Here is a 13645-nt window from a genome sequence, read left to right on the forward strand (position 1 = left end):
GATCGGCAGCAGAGAAAAACGAGAGGGTGTCGGGCTAAGTAGCTTGCAGCATCCTGATGACCGGACCGGAGAGCGCCGTCCCATTTGGGGGCAGAGGAGCGAGGCTGGCTTGAAGCAAGGCATCCCAAAAAACGGACTGCACGGGACCTGCTTCGAGGGGGGGCGTTGAGCTCCGTGTCCCCCCGCATTTTGTCCTGTACTGTCCTTGCCCGTGTTCTGCTTCCTGGAGTGGAATTTCGCCCTACAAAACATCCCCGTTTCCCAAGGTTATTTGCGCCTCAAATAAGCCAGCCTCGTGGGTCTATTGTGTGCGTGTAGACAAAGCACGTTGTGGTCTGACACCGTATAAGTTGTCCATCGATTTTGGGCACGCACAAGCAGTGTGGCAACAGAGACACAAAACAGAGAGCCACCCGCTCCTTGTGAGACAACGGGGACGCGATATTCTCGTGGCAAGGTGGCTTTGTCTGTGCTGAATTTCCCCCATGCGCTGCGATGCTTTGTGACCGGCGCAGCTGGAGCAGGGGGCCCAATTTGAGGCCCGCAAAAAAACACCTTCCTTTCCGGTGAGTGTTCTCACCTTGACCATATTCGAATCTGCAAACATCAGGAAGGATACGGGCCACGATCCTGGCAGCATTTGAATCAGGGACGGTCGTGCCAAAATGTATGCTCGCTGCTGCTCTTCCACCGTGAAGAATATCTCCCTCCCCCCCTCCCACCGGGCCATCCTTCTGCACACACAAGTAAAATTAATGAGCAGTAAGTTGAAAACAGATCAAAGCAAGTCCCTCGTCACCCAAAGAGGAATTAACCCTTGGAATTGGCTATGAGCCCTGTCTAGAGCAGGGGTGCTCTGTCTTGGTGCTTGGGGGGCCACAGTGGGAAGGCTTCTGGAGTTCTGGCCCTGCTGGTGGACCTCCAGATGTCCCCTAAATTTGGGCCCCTGTGCGACACAGAGTTTTGGACTGGGTGGGCTTTGGCCTGCCCCCACATGGCTCCTCTGATGTTCTTATCTCTTGGGCAGGGATGCTCTGTACTCTTGGGGCTTGCTTGGAGGACAACCATGGGGGGCTTCTGGAGTTCTAGCCCTGCTGGTGGACCTCCTGGTGGCCCCTGGGTTTTGGCCCCTGTGTGGCACAGAGTGCTGGCCTGGATGGGCCACTGGCCTTGACCCCACATGGCTTCTCCGATTGATTCATACATGCAGCCATGTTCAACGGCTTGGCCCTGTGGTTGTGTGAGCCAGGCCCTTCTATAGTGTTGATTTTCATGCTCACCCGTCATCACTGTCCATGAGAGGGCGAACATGCATGTGGGAACTTTCCCCGGGCTTTATCTCCAAGACAGGGCAAAGTCACGGGAAGTCTGGTCCCTCTGCCTCACGCTGTGCGCCATCGGTCTTGAGGGGGCGTTTTTTTTGGGTCCTGCTGAAATAGGATCCCTTTTCAAATTTCCGGAGCGGGGGACGCATCACCCGGCGGCTGCAATGCATATCGGGGTCCCGATTTCGGCGTTTGCGGACGTTTTGACGGCTCAGGAAATTAAAGCTGCCGGGATGTTTGCAGACCGTCTCCGGCGAGGGAAAGGGAAGTTGTCAGGTTGGTTAGGATTAAAACTTGATGGGGGGAGCCTAGGGACTGGCTGTCTGGTGTGGTTTTGAGGGACGGCTAACTGGAATTTCGATGAGGGCAACGTAGAGGGGGAAATAAAGGGCTGATTTTTCAGAGGGAGGATAGCATGGCTTGACGTGTTCCCCCCGGTCCCCAGGAGGGCAGGATAGAAACCCTCAAATAAAGAAATAAATGCAAGCATGTGCTTCATGCCCCCTCTGGGGGAGAGCCACACAGAACTCACGGACTCCTGCACAGAGGTGTAGATCTGAAGGCCCCCTCGACTGGCTTGCATTCTTGTCTCACTAAGGAATTCAGGCTAGGATCTAGGAGTGCTGGGTTCAAATCCTGTGGTGGAGCTCCGTAATAAAGTCTCGGAGAGCCAGCGATGCCTCCTCGAACTCCTTGTGAGTTGCGTTTTAGCGGCCCGTGGGATCCTTCCTCTCGGGCAGACCTGGCGACTGTGATCCTCGCCTTTCTGAGACATCACGACTTCGTACACCGAAGTCTCTCACTTTGTCGGGCGTCGGCGTGATTTTGCCGAGCCGGGGGTTATTTTGGGTTCACGCGCTTTGGCACACGTGGTTTTAAAAGAGAGCAGCAAGACTGCGATGTGGCAAGAACAGGACACTCTTCCCTCTAGACCGGGGGGGGGGGGAGGCAAACTGTGGCCCTCCAGATGTCCAGGGACTACAATTCCCATGAGCCTCTGCGCCAGCAGGAGCTCACGGGAACTGTAGTCCGTGGACATCTGGAGAGCCACAGTTTGGCCGCCCTTGCGATGTTCTGTGTTCAAGTCCATCTGTCCTTCTAACGTGATAGACCCCCGTGAGGGCTAAGAGACATCGCAGAGGTCCTTCCCTTCCAATAAGCCCTCAAGGCCAGCCCAGGTTTATTCCAGGCGTGCCCACGTCATGCCCGCTTCATATACCCAGAATAAGGCTTTGTTGGTCTTAAAGGTGCCCCTGGATTCAAAGCGCATCCTGCACTTTTTAAAAAGTCTCTGGTTGTTCTGGAGGCCTGCCTGGGCCTCTGCTTTGCATTCGCGGCACCGAAATATGTAACCGAGTAGGTGCAACGGTCATGTAGACAGGCACTTAAACCCGGCCTTGAGCATACTCCCCCAAGCGTCTTCCGGCACAGGGGCATGCAAAACCCCTGTCTGGGCCACGCTCTGGCTGGAAGTCCCGTATCAAGAGAGGAACCTTCTGTAGAATCTCTCTCCAGACACTGTGCTTCAGGCTGTTTGCTGGTGTCGATTGGACCCAAACCTGGTAGGTCCAGATCCCACGTCTTCCGAGGAGGCCTCCTGTGCCAAGGACAGACTCACGACGCCAGTTTTGGAACTCTGTTGTTTCTGGTGGCTGCCACATGCCGGAAACTCTGGATGGCTGAATAATTTCTGAAGGAGCATAAGAACTGGGTTTGTTACACATCCCTCTGTTGGGTTCCAGAGGCTGGGAGGTTTAGAAGATTACTTCTACTGCAGGATTTTGTCTCTGCCGAGGCTGTCTTTGCTCGATGCCACCGGGGACTGTCTTTCAGTTTGCAGAATGCAAATCTTCATCTCCCGACTTTAAGCTTTCTGCACAGCGTTGAATAATGGCTATCTTCACCTCCCTCCTCCTCACCCCCCTGCAGCTTAAGTTCTTCCTATCGTGGATTTTCAACCTCACACAATCTCAGAAAAGAGCAGTGTGCTACTCTGAAATTTGGGAGTGTTTTTGACCTGTCTGGTTCTGTCCGGAAACGGGGCCAGGGGCCGGGGCCATTTCGGATGGCCTCGTCTTCCCTTTGTGCTTCTCGGTTTTGCTGAAATGCAGAGAAGTGCCAATGAATGTTCCCCCTTCCTGGAATCTTGGGATCTGGGACCCTCAGCTGCCTTTCAGATCTAGCTGGCCATTCTGCACCGGTGCATTCGGCATATGTCAGACGCAAGACCCTTTCGGAGGGCTGGCGTCCTGGATCTCCCTCCAAACCTATAGCTTGGCCCGGCGGTTGTGTGCAGCTCTTTGGCTGTGCTGCAGGGTTTGTTTTCCGTCAGGCTGGAGGGGGGGAAAGGGCCATTGAAAGCTGGCTGCTTGCTCCCGTCAAGGGCTTAAGCACCTTCCTTTGCTCGTGTGCCAGGACAGACGGTATCGGTCGGGAGTCGCCATCTCCCGGCTTCACATCATATTCGGGGGGGAAGAAAATCCTCAAGGCGACATCTGGAAAGAAAAACGAACAGACCAAGAGGAGCTAATTGGGGCAAGCTTGTTTAAACGGCATCCTTTCTTTTTAGGAGTGGTTTGTGATTCGGGAGCAGGGGGTTTGAATCTCGATTTGTACTTTCCCGCGTGGCGTGATAGGATGCCAGACCCGAGGCTTTGAACCGTGATCCCCTTCTGTGCATCCGCAGCCTCCCCTGCAGGGTCGTTGTGAGGATAAACCAGAAGGGAGAAAGCCAGTTTGTGCTGGCTGGAGATTGCAAGCCATCGGTCCGGAGGCCGTGAAGGGGGAGAAGATGCTCTCTTGTTTGGTTTGTGCCCTTCCTCCTTGGCAGACTGCCCCTTCTTTCAGACGAGACCGTTGAGTGATCAGACCCGGTTAGGGTCACATGATGAACGGGCTGACATCACGGTGCTGCACAGCCAATCCGCTTTTGGCCTGAGCTGACGGGTATCGAAGGCAGTCCTTTTATCTCTGATGTTTAAAAGACCCCCCGTCTTTCTTCCCAGCGGCTTGCAGCTTGTTTGATCCGTGCGGCAGCCCTTTTGAAACAGGGAAGGCCGGGAGAGCGACTAGGCCTGTGTCACCCCACGGGCATCCTGCCCGAGCACAGAGTTGAACCCGGCTCTCTCCCATCTGGCTCTCTAATGACGCCGCTGCGTCAGCTCAATGTCGCCAAATAGGCGGATGCTTTCACAAGGCCTAAAGCAGGGGTAGTCAACCTGTGGTCCTCCAGAAGTCAGTGGACTACAATTCCCATGAGCCCCTGCCAGCGAACGCTGGCAGGGGCTCATGGGAATTGTAGTCCACGGACCTCTGGAGGACCACAGGTTGACTACGACTGCCCTAAAGGAAGCGGCGCTTGTTAGCTGGTGAATACATATTGAGCGGAAAACTGAATAATTCTTCATCTTCTCGCTAGCTTGTTTCCCGTGAGTTCCTCCACTCTAACCCACCCCCCTTCTTCTTGAAAAACAGAAAGGTGTCTGGAAACAGCGCTGTCTTCTCCCACCCTCCTCTCTGCCTCTTCCCTTTCCGTGCAACTCCTGAGATGAAAACCGTTCGTGCAGCGTCTTGCATGTCACCAAAGCGTAGTGCCCCCCCCCTTCCCAAGGTGTGCCGCTGATTAACATTCCGTGGCCGTCTTTGTCGGCTGAACGCTCGTTTATCATCTCGCCGGGAGTAGCAAGAGGCCGGGTTGTTGTTTTAATTACCGCAACACGAAACGTCCTCGCATGGGTAAGCCGGCGGACGGGGGGTGCGTGCTGAAGCCGGAGACCTTGTGCCGACAGGGCTGCCGGGGCCGTCTGGGTTCTTGGCCAGCCTGCTCTGTGAAGGATGGTTTTTGCAGCTTGAAAGCTTAACGGAGGGTCAGAAGATCATGTGCACGGGAAACACGCATGATCAGTGGCTATTTTCAATTTATGAGGACGGTTAGTTGAATCCGTGTCTGGGGGATAACAAAGAACTAGCCCTCTCTTTCGAGACAGGGAGCCAAGGTGGCCAGGTTGTTTGAGCATTGAGTATTTCCTTCCACAACCCAAAATCTCTTGGGCGCAGCGGAAGAGCTCCAGCTATCTTTTAAAGAGGAGTGGATTCTAAATCTGGAGAACTGGGTTTAGTCCCCCACTCTTCCTCCAGCTGTGGGGCCTTGGGCCAAGTCACAGCTCAATCAGAGCTGTTCTCGCAGAGCAGTTCTCTCAGAGCTCTCTCGGCCCCACCTACCTCACAGGGTGCCCGTTGTGGGGAGAAGAAGGGGAGGTGATTGTAAGCCACTTTGAGATTCCTTTGGGGAGGGAAAAGCAGGGTATAAAAAGCCAGCTCTTCTTCTTTTCAGTTTCTCGGCTATAGTTTGTGGTTTTTAAAAAATGGGGGCGGGATAAAGCCAACACAGGCCCATCTTCGTGGGATATTAGGTATTCCAGTGTGTTAGCTTTGTGCTCGAGGAGCTGTGTAACTTGTGTGTGCTGGCCAGAATCACAACCACAAACGGAGTGTTTTACCATTGCAAACTAACGTGAGTCCTTGACTATAATGAACTCCGGTAGAGAAAGAATTCTCGTCTAGCCTGACTAAGTGGGACATCTCCAGGGGCACCTTTGAGACCAGCCAAGTTTTGTTCCAGGGGTGAGCTTTCGTGCCTCCTCAGGCCTGTACACAAAAGCGCACGCCTTGAACGAAACCTTTTTGGCCTCAGAGGTGCCACCGGACTCCAATTTCGTTCTGCTGCTTCAGACCCCCACGGCGTCCCTCGTGAATCTTGGCCATTCTGGAGACGCCGGGTCTCTTGGTGGTCGGATGGAGAAGCCGTGCCCTCCCCCTCGCGCCTTGTCCTCCTCTCTTCAAACGCCAGCACCTCCTCTCCCCGGCACGGCAGCTCCAGCGACATGCCCACGCGCCCCTCCGCCCGTCCTCCCGCCAGCCCTTCCTGCGACTTTGCAGCCGCGACACGTCCTCGCCGTCTGTTGACTCTGGCGCACGGCTGTTCGAGTTGGGCCGCTTTACAAGAAGGGAGAATCGCCTTGCTGGGCCAAAGAGCCTTGGGGCGTCGGTCGCTGGCACGCCAGAGCTGTTTTAAAAATAAATTCTCGTCCTGCACGGAGGGCGTCCCGTCCTGATTACGTCAGATTCCTCTACCTTTATGGTCCCCATCAATCACTCACCAACCACCACCGAATGGACAACATCTGTCTATGTTGCCCCTCAAACTGCGCACTGCCCGGAGGCAAATTGAGGCCTGGCCAGCCGCAGTTGGGTTTTATCAGTGAGCATATGATCTTGTCTTGTCTGCTTGAATCTTGGAGGCTGATCATTTATTGGTTGTTTGACAGAGGATGTTCGGAGCTGGTTTGTCCCCCACGTCCCTGGTGTCCCTTTTCAATTTCCGGTAAATAAACTTGTTTCTTCCGAGCTTCATCAGGGGAACTAAAGATGTTTATACCTGTGAGATAACCAAACCACAAAAACAAAAACCAAGTTTATTTACCGGGTATTGCTTGAGAACTAAAGAAGGTTCATTCCGTAATAAGGGCATGTTTGGTTTGTATTCAAGCAGACGCTACGAAATTTCGTGCTTGCCCTTTTGTCTTGCACGGACTCACGATCGCCTAACCTTCTCACCGTGCGGCCGTGATTCGTGTGCTCAAACATCTCCAAGACCTTTGATAAAGCAGTGACACCACAACGCATCTGGCCAGTGGCGCTGAGGCCTGAGCAAGTTCGTAGGTCCTGATTTTATCCGAGGCGACATATGAAGCCTTTAGGTGCCTTTGATTCCTGTTGCATTATTTCTAAATGCTGGAATTTTCATAACGACATCATATTTTAGGGACTCTATGGTACCCCCTCATGAGGTCTACGGACGTTCCCCTTTTTGTTGCCCTTTCTGGTTCCTGGACTCTTCTTCGGATTATGATTTTCCTCCTTTCTGCGGAGGGCAAACGGCTTCTCGGCTCGGAAATAGGATTTGTAGGCACTTGGGGGGTTTTCTCTTGGACAGCCTGGTGTGTCTGTTGACAAGGGGGGGGGTTGAGGAACCAGAGAGGAATAAATAGCTCTTGTCAGTGCAAATCCAAGCAAAAAAAAAAACCCACACAAAAAAAAAACCCATATATATGATGGAGTGTTTTAAATTTGGCTCTGAGCACAGTCATTTGCATTGGAATGCAGTTGGATCCCTGCTCCCTCCCAAAGGGAATTCAAGGAACACCCCTCAGTGATCCTCAACAGGCCAGAACAATATAGCTGATTATATATCCCAAGCTGCTGAGGATTGATAGGTTGGCATGGGGGAGATTTTTTATTTTATTGGCTTGCAGGAGTCTACTTCTGTTCTTTGGGGGGGGGGGAGAGAGAGAGATGCTTCCCTCTTGCTCTTCCGGAGCTGTTCTTTGGTCGGGGCACCCAAGGTGGTTTCCATCCAGAATCTGTGGGAGGCAGGAGGCTGGACTAGGTGGACCTCACTGGTCTGACCCAGCAGGGCTCTACCACCTTGACGGGGGAGTAAAGACCCTCAGAAGAGCCCGGCTGGGTCAGACCAGTGAAGGTCTAACCAGCCCAGCCTCCCGTCTCCCACAGGGGCCAGCCAGTTCCTCTGCAGGGCCAGCCACAGGGCAGAGAGGCCGAGGCCTTCCTAAGAACCTCTGCCCTGTGGCTGGCCCTGCAGAGGAACTGGCTGGCCCCTGGGTGAGATGGGAGGCTGGGCTGGTTGGACCTTCCCTGGTCTGACCCAGCCGGGCTCTTCTGAGGTTCTTAACTCCCCCCTCAAGGTGGTACGGTCTCCTTTTGGGGGCCGGCTGTTCCTTTGCCTCTTTGGTTCCCTGTCTCCAGCGTGGTATGCAACCACTTCATGTGAGCCCGCCTGCGTTTTACAGCCTAATAAATTACACGTAACCCGACAGCGAGAAGCTCACAATGAGCTCCTGACATCTTCACCGGTTTCGATGGCTGCACTCCCTTCTTTAAGGGCCGCCATATGCTTCCGCATGGTGGGCATGGCGCATACGCCAGGTGTTTGGGCTATAAAGGAGCGTATCAGCAGAGGGAGACTTTTATGCCTTCCTGGCAGCCGGCTGATGTGCCGCTTTCCCAAAGGGTCGCATCTCTAGGTCAGGCTCGGCAAGGGTGCCCTTGAGCGGGGGAAAGAGGTCGCCAGCTGCAGGAGGAGGAGAATTGGGGAATCGAACTCAGCCCTCCAGATTAGAGGCTGCCACTCGTAACCACGACACCCTCGCACTAGAAAATTTCCGTCGGACTTTCGCCAACAGGGTAAGATGCAGCCGGGACTTTGGCTTGGTTCTGTACGCTCGGCGCTAGCTGCCGGACCTTGGCAGGCTGGGCTCTCGTGAAACAGGATCTCTTCTGCCCGCTAGCACTGTGACTAGCCCCAAGGTCCTTCAGGTTATGGGCCCAGTTCCTTCTCATTTGCAAGGGGGGAAATGGAGCAATTGTTGCATGCATATAAATTAATCCAAGTGAGATATCCGGAGTGCCTGGAACGCTTCTTCCCGAAATCATCATCAAAAGGAATAATTTGGCAACGAATCCCTTGCAAATGTACCCGCGCACTCACGCACGCTTCTAATGTCCTTGAATATTAGCGACAAGAGGGGGGAAATCTGCGACTTGGCCGAGATTTTTTAATTAGAAAAATCTCAACTCCTTCCCTGAAGCGTTCCAATAATTTGGTATTAAGCTGATAAAAGCTCCCCCTCCCCCTTTCTTCACCCCCCCCCCTTTGTAATTTATAGATTTCTGCAAATTTGTGCTGATTTGCATGATGGCTTCAAGTTTATGGCCATGTAATTTTAAAAAATTTAAATAGTAAATACCCCTGGAACGAAACACGGAGAAGGTCCTGAGAGACCTCTGGGTTAGATATTTTGGCTGAATCCAGCATTCCTACTGCCTCCTCCCGGGCTTCACAGTAAGACAGAGAAATCTGGACCAGAATCCGTAGCCAGGTGTTTCCAAGAAGCTCGCAAGGGACGGCGAATTTGCTGTTGCTGTTCCTAAGCAGCTGGCATCCAGTGGTATACTGCCTCTGAACATGGGGTCTCTACTTCACTCTCCTGCCCGGGAGTCACCTGATAGGCCTATCTTCAAGGGGTTTCTTCGATCCCCCGTCTAAATGATCTGAACCAGCTGCCTTCATTGTGTCTCGTGGCAGCTGTGCGTGAACCGATATTTTCTTTTGCCCTGGACCACGTACTGGTTGATTTTGTCCGGAGATGTTTTATCAGCACTGGATGGCGGGTTCCCATTCGGCAGGCTGCAGAAGGGGGTGCGTCAGGACTATGGACAGCTGCATGGAGGCAGATGTTGCTCTGAATAAGTCTGAGGTTCAACGGAAAGCCTTAAATTCCTCCCCGGGAGACCGAGTGAGTGCTGGATCCGCCCCCAGCAATGATGCAGGGCTCGTCTGGACTTGGTGTGCTGGTAGGCCCTTCTGTTATCAATTAATTTTTTTCCAGTCTGCAGCCGCTTTTCCTTCCCTCCCGGGCTTCTTTATGGCTCTGCCGTGCCGTCCTAAATGAGCTGATTCTGAAACGTCCCACTGAGATCCGTAGGAGTTGGTCCTTTGAAGCGTGCTTCGAATTGCAGCCGTGGGGCCCCAAACCGCGGTTAATGGTTTTAAGAAATGGTTTCCGAGGATAGCCGCGTTGGTCTGCGACTGAAGAGCTACATTTGAGTCTAATAGCGATTTAGAGAAGGGCAAGGTTTTGGTGGGTAGAAGCGTCCAAGGATCAGAGCCTCTGCCTAGCCTGCAGAAGGGGGGGGGGGCTTCTGGCACACAGCAGAATGTTTTTTTCCCCTTCAAGATCTCTACTTCTTAAAAATCCAAGAGAAATTTTTAGCACTCAGAGGCATTGGCAGAGGGTCTTCCTTTTCGCGGAGGTGCTAAGCTCCTGCCATCTGTTCTGCCCGCGCTTATGAATTCCCGGGGGAGGGAAATGTATTTTACATCAAGGACTGGCACCAAAGCTAATCTGGAGCCGGCTGGCCCTCCCTGCTGGCGGAGCGGTTTCTGCGGCTCTCTTCCTTACCTGCAGGGTCCAGAAGGCAACCTGCTTCTGCTGGAAGCTTACAGCCATTTTGGGATGAGAACGGGGGGCATGCACCCGGCGGCCGGCGGCCTGAACCAGCTGCTAGCGGAACACCCAAGCTGAGCTGGGCAAAGGTCTGTGGAATTTGCCATGAAAATGCCCCAGTTTGTGTGAGGCACACGAACCCGGGGTGTTTTCGAGGGGGGGGGGATTTTGGTTCGTGCCCCTCTGTAGTCTGGAGAAAAGTTATACTTCGGGGAATATCTCCAGGCAGCACCTAGAGTTTGGTAACCTCTGGGCCATGTGGGATGGGCTCTCCTGCAATTCTCCAATGAGACAAGGTTGGGAAGCATCTTTGAGGGTGCTGGGGGAAGCATTCAAGATTGCATGCAAATATGACACCTGCATTTTAATGAAAAGCAGTAAAAGTTACCTGTGGATGCTTCCCTGGAATAAGCACGTGTCACTTCCTACTCCCCCCTCCCTCCTGGCCAACCAGCCCCGATCTTCCCATCGATCCCCCGTTAATTAAAGCACCTTTTTGTCTCTGAACTCCCATCTGGCGCTTGTTCTCCGATTCCCCTCCAGCCCCGGCTTTCAGCTTTGTTCCTACCCGTCTTGATCTTTTGTGTCACGCTGTGCAATTTAATATCGGTGGCTGGGAGCGTTCGGCTTGTTAGGCGATGCGTGGCGTCCAACGGGCCATCGGGAGAAATAGGAAGACTCCCTTTTTTATGTCGGTTAATGAGGAGGTCAACTTGTCTGCGGGGGCGGATTTGGCACAGTTCTCCTGGAACCTCGGGAAACGCGCCCGCTGCTAGTCCTTGTTCAAGCAGGAAGAAGAAGAAGCAGAAAAAGAGCTGGGTTTTGTATACCCCGCTTTTCACTCCCCAACGGAGTCCGAGAGCGGCCTACAATCGCCTTCCCTTCCTCTCCTCACAACAGACACCCTGGGAGGGAGGCGAGAGAGCTCTGAGAGAACTGGGACTGGCCCAAGGTCACCTAGTTTGCTGCATGTGGCGGAACGGGGAATCAAACCCAGTTCTCCAGATCAGAGATCATCACTGCTCACCTGATCAGAGGCTGCTGCAATACACCAAGCCTGTTGCTTCATTGGCGGCAGGTGGCATGCATGCCCAGAGAGGCTGCAGAAGAGGACAGGGGAGGACTGGCCATTATGGCCAGTCCAGCCCGGGGCTAGAAGGGCCCTGCCTGGATGCAGCATGCACAATTATGCCTCTTTTCCTGTCTCTCAAGCCCTCCCAAAAGGGTTTCCTCAACTCTGTTTTCTCCCTCCCGGTCTGACAAGGAAACACACAGAGGTTTGTGCGCAGGCTGGGATACAACCTGGACCAAAAAGTCAGATCGATGGCCGCCGGCCTCCCCGTAATCTGACCAATCCCCTGAAGCGAATCCATCAAAGCCAGATCGGATAAGGAGGTGCGCTGGGTCCGTTTTAATTAGGCAGGTCAAACGCCATTGATCCCTGCGCTTACCTAGGATGTATTAGTGGGTGAGAAGGACTCTCAGCCGGGATCTGGGCAGAGTCTGGATAAAACACACACTTTGCGATCCCAGGCCTCCATTTCCCAAACCTCCCCTGCTGCTCACAGCCCCTCTGATCCCTTAAATCCACTGGGTTTCCCCTAATTCACAGGTCCCCAGCGTGCCGCCTGTGAGCACCATAGCACCGGGTGACGCCTTGCTTAGCGCTCGCCAAGTGCTTCTAAAAAGTGAGTCAGGCCAGGGGGAGGAGCCATTCCCCAGCAACGCCACTGATGGGTCACTGCAGATTTCCTTGGCTGTAGAGATTTTGTATTTATTTTTTATCTTTGGCATCAGCTGCCACCGTAGCCCAATACATTTCACCGTGCAATCGAAACTAAGCTGTGGCCATCATTTTGCGGCGGGCTCCGCCTCCCGAGGCAGCCATTTTGTGGCTGGGACCGCCGCGCTGGGTCAGCGTTCCACAGGGGTTTGCGAGCTTTGCAGACGTCTCTCCGCCTTGAAAGTCGCAATATTTCTGAGCGTTCCGTTGACATTTTATAGAAGCAGTGTGTGTGTGTGTGAGGGGTGATTGATAGATTTGGTTTTATCTTCAAGCCAGCTGTAAATATCGGGAAAGATGCTATTGGTGAGTGATTTGGGGGCTTCTGGAGACAGTGGAAAAGATATTTTGAAGCCTGTCCTCCACTCCCCCACCCCCCACGGGAAGGGATTATGCACCAAGGCGCGGCACACCTGCCCCGCAATCTGCTGGAGTCAGCGGGGATTTTTAATGCAACGGTTTCCTTCAAAGAGCTGAGCTCTGCTCCTCTCGCCCGCACGCAAAACCCACCTGCTCATCTCCAGCATTTGGACCGGCTGCACGGATCGATAGGGTGGGGAAGCAAGTGGATTTTAAATTCCCACATCCATCAGCAGAATTGGGGGGGGGGGGGGGCGGGGCGTGTAGTCATGGCCTCTCCTTCCGCCCTGCCCCTCTTTTATAGACTGATTATTTCGAAACGGTTTGCGGTAAGCTGCCATGATTTAAAGTATGTTCGCGTATCTGCGTTTTCTCTGGGGGAAATAATGCCCTGCTCTTGAAGTGGCTTTTTATTTTTATTTAATCTTCTTATATTAATGGACTGGATTTTCGCGATGGATTTTTCACAGGTTGGCCGGAATTCAGGCAGTGTTTGTTTTTCTCAAAATTTGTCAGCCCTTGCTTGTGAATTTCCATTTTAACGCTCCCAAATTGTGCGGAACTGCTTCGGCCATCTTGGTTTGCTACGCAGAAGCAGGTGCCTCAGTTTGTCTGCCCTGACCTGGACAGCCCAAGCTGATCCTCCTCAGAGCTTGTGGCTCTAAGCAGGGTCAGTCTCTGGTTCCTACATTGACAGGAGACCCCCAAGGACCCCCAGGGTCACTACAGAGAGGCCGGCAAACGACCTCTGTCCACCCTCGCCTTGAAAACCCTGCAGGGTCACCATGAAAGGGCCGTAACGTGACAGCCCTTTCCGACCCGCGCTGATATAACATCTCCGGCTCCTCCGTGGACGGTTGGCGTTTGGTGTAATAGCAAGCGACATTCCAAGCCGCACGTCCCCCGACTGTGCAGACGGGTTGTACGACAGTGCGAGGAGCTTCAGATGCGCACACCCGCCTTGTGGATGACAGCAGCCGCACCAAGGAGTCTGGGAGCCCGTCCCCCTCCTGACTAATTGGCATGCCTTTGGTGCTGATCCCTTCCTCTTTCTCCAAACCTTATTTTATTATCGGGGCTGGTGACAAGGT

General features: G+C 53.5%; 1 protein-coding gene across 5 annotated transcripts in view; it reads left to right on the forward strand.

Annotated features, from left to right (window-relative positions):
* The window catches only part of APBA2 (amyloid beta precursor protein binding family A member 2), a 48613-nt gene that overhangs the window by 9152 nt on the left and 25816 nt on the right, over positions 1–13645 (forward strand). The window contains exon 1 of one of the 5 annotated variants that reach the window (XM_077318346.1): positions 4958–5060. The exons of the other annotated variants lie outside the window; for them this stretch is intronic. The gene's annotated coding sequence lies outside the window, so the exon portion shown is untranslated. Of the gene's footprint in view, positions 1–4957; positions 5061–13645 lie in introns of those variants that run through there. 5 annotated transcript variants of the gene reach the window in all.

The sequence above is a fragment of the Paroedura picta genome, chromosome 18, assembly GCF_049243985.1.
Source record: "Paroedura picta isolate Pp20150507F chromosome 18, Ppicta_v3.0, whole genome shotgun sequence".
Lineage (NCBI taxonomy): Eukaryota > Metazoa > Chordata > Lepidosauria > Squamata > Gekkonidae > Paroedura > Paroedura picta.